This window comes from Monodelphis domestica, chromosome 6 (assembly GCF_027887165.1).
Source record: "Monodelphis domestica isolate mMonDom1 chromosome 6, mMonDom1.pri, whole genome shotgun sequence".
NCBI classification, from domain to species: Eukaryota; Metazoa; Chordata; class Mammalia; order Didelphimorphia; family Didelphidae; genus Monodelphis; species Monodelphis domestica.
In genome coordinates this window covers 49,394,328-49,402,375 of record NC_077232.1, presented here as the reverse complement: position 1 = coordinate 49,402,375, position 8,048 = coordinate 49,394,328, and positions in this window count along the sequence as shown.

Below are 8,048 nucleotides of genomic sequence, written 5' to 3'. Positions count from 1 at the left end.
AGTAATATTTTATTATATTTGTGTGTCAGAACTTGCTTAGCCATTCTTCAATTGATGGACATCTCTGTCTTCAATTCTTTGCAAACACAAAAAGTATTGCTATAAACATTTTGGAGTACATGGGAACTTTCTTCTTATCAATACACCATCGGGGTTTATCCCTAGTAATGCAATCTCTAGGTCAAAAGATATGGACTTGCTAGCCACATTATCCAGAATGCTTTTCAAAATGCAGCTCTATTGTATTTTGCTGAATCTCTGCTAGAACCATTGACTTTCCCCTCATCCTCCATTGCACTAATATGCCTGTCTTCTCACAACCCCTACAAGATTAGATGCTCTGTTGCCATCTTCTCCAATTTGCTAGGTATGAATTGAAACCTCAGGAATATTTTGAACTTATCTCTAATTGATATATTTCTTATAGAGAAGTAGGATATCTTGGTCATTGGAGTATGGACTGTCTTGCCTCTGATATTTATTGTCTATGTGACCAGAAACCAGTTCCTGAACAGCTTAGAACCACTCTAAAAGGCTCCAATTTACAAAAGAGTTGTAGATTTGTATGGTATGGGGGAGGTCCAAGAGTGGGAGTTTCCCATGTGCTTGAAATTACAGTTCCATAATATAGAAAAGGTTTCTAGTTACAGCAGCTATTTCCCTTTAAAATGAAACTTTTGGGGCAAAAGGATATTACTTGAAAGTCATTCATAAGGGTCATTTACAGTGGAAAGTACATTGTTCTGAAGTCAGAGGATCTAGGTTCAGATTTCTACCTTTATTGCCTATATGACCTTGAGAAAGGACTTAATTCCTTTGAACCTCAGCTTCTTCATCTCTAAAGTCAGAGGGCAGAGAGCAGGCATTCCTATATGACCTACTGTGTGCCAGGCAGTTTACAAATATTATTATCTCATTTGATTCTTCTGACAATACTTTGAGTTAGGAAGCAAATAGAAGTTAAGTGTTTTGCCCAGGGTCATATAATTAGTAAATGTATGTGGTTGGATTTGAAATCAAATCTTCTTGATTTCAGACTCAGTGCTTAACAATTGAGCCACCTGACTGTCTCCTATAAATTAAAAGAGTTGATCTAGATGGCCCCTGGATCCCTTTGAGTGTTAGCTCTATGATTCTATAAACTAGTTGGTCAAGATTTAGGCGTTGCTACTTAAATAAATAGCAAAGAATCCCTTTAGAGCCTTAAATTAATGATTATAATTATTTATGATGGGAGTGACATGGGAAATAATGTCAAAACTCAAATACAAATGAACCAATCATAATGATTTTTGTGGGTTATATATTGATTTAGAAAACTACAAATCAATATTATCTCTGTTTTTTTGCATTTTAAAATTTATTTCTTTAAGTATTTCACAATTACATTTTAATCTGATTCAAGCAACTCAGGAATTGAGGTTGCACTTCTGACAAAAATGATCCATTCATTTCTTTAATGATGGGCAGCTTTTCACTGTGCTTGTTTGTATCCATTTTTGATAAGGATTTTTGTTCCATAGATCAATTAATGAAATGTCTATTCTTAGCCCCAAACAAGTATAACTAAGGCTATAAATGATAGTGATTCCTGACAGCACTTAATTGAGCATAATAGAAATCAAGTGAGTGTTATCACCTAGTTAAGCACCTAGTTATCAAGAATAATTACTTAAAATAGGACACTACTACATTTTGGGTTTCCTTCCACTGAGAAAGAGTCTCGGTTAGGATATTGTCTAGAATTAGAATCATCACTGGATAATGTATTTATGACTCAGTGTTTGAGAAGTGTGTGTATACAATTCAAAAAAGCACAGAAGGAATAGAAGAAAACATTGTGATGCAGGTACATAGCAGTATCTCAAAGACAAAGAATGGAGGATGATGGTGAGGGAAGCCAATGGTTTCAGCAGAGATGCAGTAGCAACTCAACTATGTAGCTTAAAAAGAAGTATACCACTATATGTCACCCACTTAGCAGTTGCAGGTAAGTAGTCAAAGAACAAAAGTTCTCAAAGCAAGAATTGAAAAGTATTCCAATGATAGCAAAGAATGCTTCAGATCCCTAATAATGAAAGCAATACAAATCAAAACAGCTTTGAAGTTTCCTCTCCCACACAATAAATTTGGCAAAATGGTCAAAGATGGGAAAAGTCCATGTTGGAGGGACTGTGGAAAGACAGGCACTAAGATCTCTTTGGGAAACTGAGAGGATGACCATCAATTGGAGAATGGTTAAATAAATTGTGGTATATGAAGGTGATAGAATACTAGTGTGCCTTAAGAAATAATGAACAAACTGATTTTTTAATAACATTGAAAAAACTATATGAGATAATGAAGAGTGAAAAGAGTAGGACCAGGAGAACATTATATTCAGACACAGAACTAATACTAGAATAATAAACTAAGAATGTTATCTCCAGAAAGTGAGGAGAGAAAGGAGTTGGGACACTAGTGGATGGGATCTATTATGTAGATATGAAGAAAAGTAAGCTAAACATATGGATTTGTGATTGTATTTGTGTATTATTTTCTTTTTCTTTATATATGGAAAGCTTGTTTTATTTGGATTTATAAAAATAGTTTTGAAATTCCAAATAAATTCCAAAATAAATTTGGAAAAATTGAAAAAGGAAGAAAGACAGGCATACTAATACTCTATTGGTGAAGTGTTGAATAAGTCCAATTATTCTTAAAAGCAATTTGAAAACATGCTTAAAACAGTGACTAAATTGTCCAAATCCTTAATCCAGAGATCCCACTACTAGGCACAGACCCCAAGAAGGTCAAAGAAAGATCCCATATACCAACATTTTTATAGCTATACTTTCTGTTAAATACACACACACACACATATTTCTGTAAAGAGTTAAAAACAAAGTATATGCTTATCAACTAAGGAATGACAAAAAAGTGGGATTCCATTATATAAATGTAATATAATATTGCTGATCATGAAGAACTCAGAAAAGTATGGGAAGATGTATAGGACCTGATCTAGAATGAGGTTAGAAGGACAAGTTATGTTATGACTAGAGCAAAGTAAAAGGAAAAACAAAAAAATATCCAAAACTGAACATAGTTCAGTATAATTATAATGTGTATTATATAACATAATTTTATATTATATAAATGATATACAATGTAATTATAAGTATCATAATTATTCAGTGTAATTATCATGAATAAGCTTGGACCTGCTGAAGAGCTGAAAAAATGAACTTTGCTACCTTCTTTACAGAGGTGTGGAATTGTATATGGAGTACCAGATAAACTATCAGACACAGGAGCTAAACATTGTTTTGTTTTGTTTAACTGCTCTTTTTCTCTTTCATTTTTAATTGTTACAAAGTGTGGGCCCAGCGGTACAATGAGGAGGAGAGAAATATATTTTTTTTAGTTAAAGATACAATCCCACTTTCTTTCAGTTTCCATTTTCTATAATAAACAGCTTTTAAAAAAAGTTTAAAAAATAAAATAATCAGGATAAAATCTCTACCTTTAATTCCATTGGTAGAGAGAACTATAAGTATATGCCTTCTATCAATGTAATTCATTTTCTCTGCAATCTATAGACATAGAGATTTATAGGGTAACTTGTTCAGGATCACAAAAATATGTGTCCAGGGAAAGACTTGAATGCAGATCTTCCTGACCTGGAGATTCATCCTACATCTACTATACCATATGGCTTCTCATTTAAAAAAAAATAAGTTGATAAGAAAAGATATAAAATATATAGGGATATATATCTGTTTATGTGTATATATTTACATATAACATATTTTATATTTGTATAGATGTATGTGTGTGTATGTGTGTATATGTATTCAAAGACTTCCAAGAGAGAATTTGTCCTTGAACCACTTTCCTTTTGATGATCTTCCAAGGTCATGGAGTAATTTAGAGTAGTCCTCTATCTAAATACTTCATGGAATCTAAATCATTTCTTGGTAGGAAGGTAGGATGAACTGACTTACTGAGCCCAAGCTGTCTGTTTTGTCTGTCTCCCTTAGCATCTGACCATAGAGAGTTAGATTTATTCAACCATATTCTGCTGTCTTTCCTTCATAACTCCAATCTACCAGTTTCCTGATTGTCATTCATCATTCCTCCTGGATAATCCAAGAAGATATTTGTCAAGCCCTTTGCAAACTGTAAAACTGTATTCTTATTATGCCCTACTTTAATTGCTTACCTTCTTTCATTATTTTTACCCCCACTGCCCTCACCCCACCTTTACCCTGCCCAAAATGAGTTCAGTACTGGAGAAATTCACCCATGAGTTCCCATATTTTATCTTTGGCAATAGCCATAATTCATAACTCTATTCATTATCCTCTTGTCCCACATTACTGGTCTAGTCCAACCTAGATAATTAGTTCTCAATCCTCACAATGTAGACACATTGCTTCCCCCCCCCATCCCCCACTCCCCCTACCAAACAGGGATTGGGGGGAGGAATAGCAGAGAAACCCTCCCAACTACTCTTGAGCCACTAGGTGCATTATTGGACTCTATTTCCTTGGACTGTGAGCCAGTTACTTCCTAGACACAGACTATTCAAGGAGTTGGAAGCCCTTCCTAGGTAATACAGTCAAAGGGCAGCCCATTTTTTAAAACCCTTATCTACCATTTTAGAATCAATACTGTGTATTGGTTCTGAGACAGAAGTGTGGCAAGGGATAGGCAATGAGGATTAAGTGACTTGCCCAGCATCACAGAGTTAGGAAGGGTCTGAGCTAGGATTTAAACCCAGGACCTCCCATCTCTAGACCTGGCTGCCAATCCACTGAGATACCATGGCAACATATTTTTAAAAGAAAATTTAAAAAAAATATCTCTATAAGGAGACTATGCAGCATAATGGAAAGAATGCTTAATTTGTAGTCACAAGACTCAGTTCTGCTACTTTCTACCTGAGTGACTTTGAACAAATGACTTCTCTGTGTCTCAATCTCTTCAACTACAAAATCAATGAATTGGACTAGATGGTATCCTTCCTTCTAGCTTTACTTCAACAATTCTCTGAGGGTACTTTTTATTTTTTATTTATTTATTTTTAATTTTATGATTCTTGTAACCAAGGAATAATGTTCTAAATTGACTAAATAAAATGAAAAATAAAATGAAAAATTGAGGCTACTTTTTAGAATAAGCATTTGTAAAAGATGTTGATGGTGAGATGAGAGAGGATACTGAGGAAGAATTCTTATGGGAAAGGAGGAGACATGTGTAGGGGGAGGAATGGGGGTTGAGTATCCCTATGGCCAAAATTCACCTATCACACAGACTAATCTTAACTCAGGCTAAATTTTTATTAGACTTCCTTCTATTTAGCTTGAATTCTACTAAAATCCTAGTGTCTTTTTTTTCCCCAGACAAACCACTTTCTAGCCAAACTTTCTCCACTTAGTGTTTGTGAAGATGACTTTTTGAACCCAAGTATAAGACTTTACATTTGCCCCTACTTGGATAATCCCAAAATGAAAATACCTTAGAAAAATAAACACACACAAGGAAGAAACCAAGGAATTTAAGGACATGCCTCAAATCATTGATCACTGAGAGTGTGGATGGAAGAAATCCCAGTACAAAAGATAATCAAATTTATACCAATGAGATGGAGACAAATTCATTGAAACTGGATTTTTATTTTTATTCCATATTGATTTAGATCAAAACTTGCTACATTCTTTAATACTAATGAAAGAGAAAAAACATTATTCCATAATTGGAAAATGTATTATGAAGAATATGTCTGAGAATACATTATTAATTTTGAAATGTAAATCGTGTAATATTAAATGAATAGAATTGCATAAAAGAAATATGGAAGTCACCTCAAGCTACTTTTCTCCCTAGATGACCATTTGGTCTATGAGAAACAAATTCAAGAGGGAAAAGAATGTGCCTTTTTAATGATTACAAATAGTAACCATCAGCAAAAATAAACATTCATGATGAGTGGGAGCAAGTGGTTTTCAGAGATTGTTCTAGGGGATGGAGAAAGTCTACTGAACAATACATAGTGAGAAATGTTTTCCAAATATTGTAGTTAAAAGTATCACTTGAAAAGGTATAGATTCACAGAAATGTCAGATCTGGAAGGGTGTTTTGGGGCTCACCTCATCTAGCCCCCTTCTTTTATAAATAAAGAAACTAGGGCCCAGGATGGGTTTCAGGAGAAAATTTTATTTTATTTTGTACTTGGTCAAGTAACTGACATTAACGTCTTACTTGAATACTTCATCTGGTTGTGGAAGTTATTTTGGGTTATTGAAGGTTATATCAACACTACAAAAGCTCTAAGGATTTACCATGATAGAAAGGCTTGAGAATGGATCCAGAGAAGGGCTGTACACTCAAATGACTCTTCCTATAGGAGATCTTTTCCAATCCCAATATATTTTGTTTTTTTCCCATCTAAAGTTACCTTGCTATTATTTGGTAAGTGTCTTATCTCTCTATTTTTGTTATGTATCTCAATTATTTATGTATGCTAGGCCATCTTCTCTTTTAGAATGTAAACCCTTTGAAGACAAGGACTAATTTTTGTTTTTTCTTTGTACCCCCAGTGTTCGTCATATAGTAAATGCTTACACTTCTCAGTCTTTGTTTTCTCATCTATTAGACATGAATTATAATAGCACCTACTTCCAGAGTTGTTGTAAGGATCAAAGGAGGAAAGAAATATAAAGAATTATGTAGATCTTCAAGTAGTGTAGAAATGCTAGCAGTTATCATGACTGAGTGATTGTTGTGGAAGCACTGACCAGGTTACATCCAACAAGGCTGGTTACAGGGGAATGAAATTTTTCTGGCCCAAACTTGGAAACTCATCCATGAAGTTATAGAGGGTGGCAATCTGCATCCAAGCAGAGAACACAGCAGTCTGCCTATCTGAAAATTCAGGGTTTGATTTCTATTCATTTCATAAATTGATGCTAATCCCTCTTCCACTCTGAAGATCAAATAGACAGCTGAGCTTCTTCTCTGGGTCTACCTCTTCCATTGCTAGAGATGCCCTTGGCTTTCTTCTTACATCACCCTAATTCCCCATCCCTCAGTAGCCTTCAATGCATCAAACTAGGGGAACTGGATACATCTAGAAGAACCAAATGAAGCTGAGGTGGAAGGTAAAGTGTTTTTGCTTTAGAAGGTAGTTCCAAAGGGCAGCAGACTGGAGCATGAGTCAGATGTTTGAACAGGACTTCAGGCTGTCTATGTGTTGGCAAAAGGTCTAGTCAATTCAGTTTATCAAGATTTCACAGTTGTTCCAAAATATAATTACACAATCCTGGATCTAATAATTACCAGCCCTTTTGCCCATCCCCTAGCTTCCCTTAATTTCTTTGCACCCTAGTGCACTCTTCTATAAAATGGGGATAATGTTTTTTTTAATTTCTTACTTCTGTCTTGGAATCAATACTATGTTTTGGATTCCAAGGCAGAAGAGCAGTAAGGGCCAGGCAATGGGGGTTAAATGACTTGCCCAGGGCCACATAGCTAGGAAGTATCTGAGACCAGATTTAAACCCAGGATCTTCCATCTCTAGCTAGGAAGTATCTGAGGCCAGATTTGAACCCTGGCGCTCCAGTCTCTGGCCTGGCTCTCAATCCACTGAGTCACCCAGCTGCCCCGAATAGAGTTCTTATGAGAAAAAGCATCCTATAGGTTTTTAAATGCTTTGGAAATGGAAGTTTTTATACTTATGGTTATTATAATAGCTATAATTGAATGACTACTCTAAAACATTGTTTGGTATATCACCATTCAGAAAGGGGGTTATTTTAAATTAAAAGCCTTTTAAAGATTTGTGGGAATTAAAAAAAACCCCAACAACATAAAGAACCATATGGTAAAGCTCCTTGATGGCAGCAGGACAATTATCTATTATTCTTTCTATCCTTTCCAGAGAGCCTAGAACAATGCTGTACCCGTATTAAGTCCCTAATAAATATGTTGATAAGGATGCTTACAGAAGCTCATAGCACAGTGTCTGGTCCATAGCAGGCACTATATAAATGCTTATTACTTCC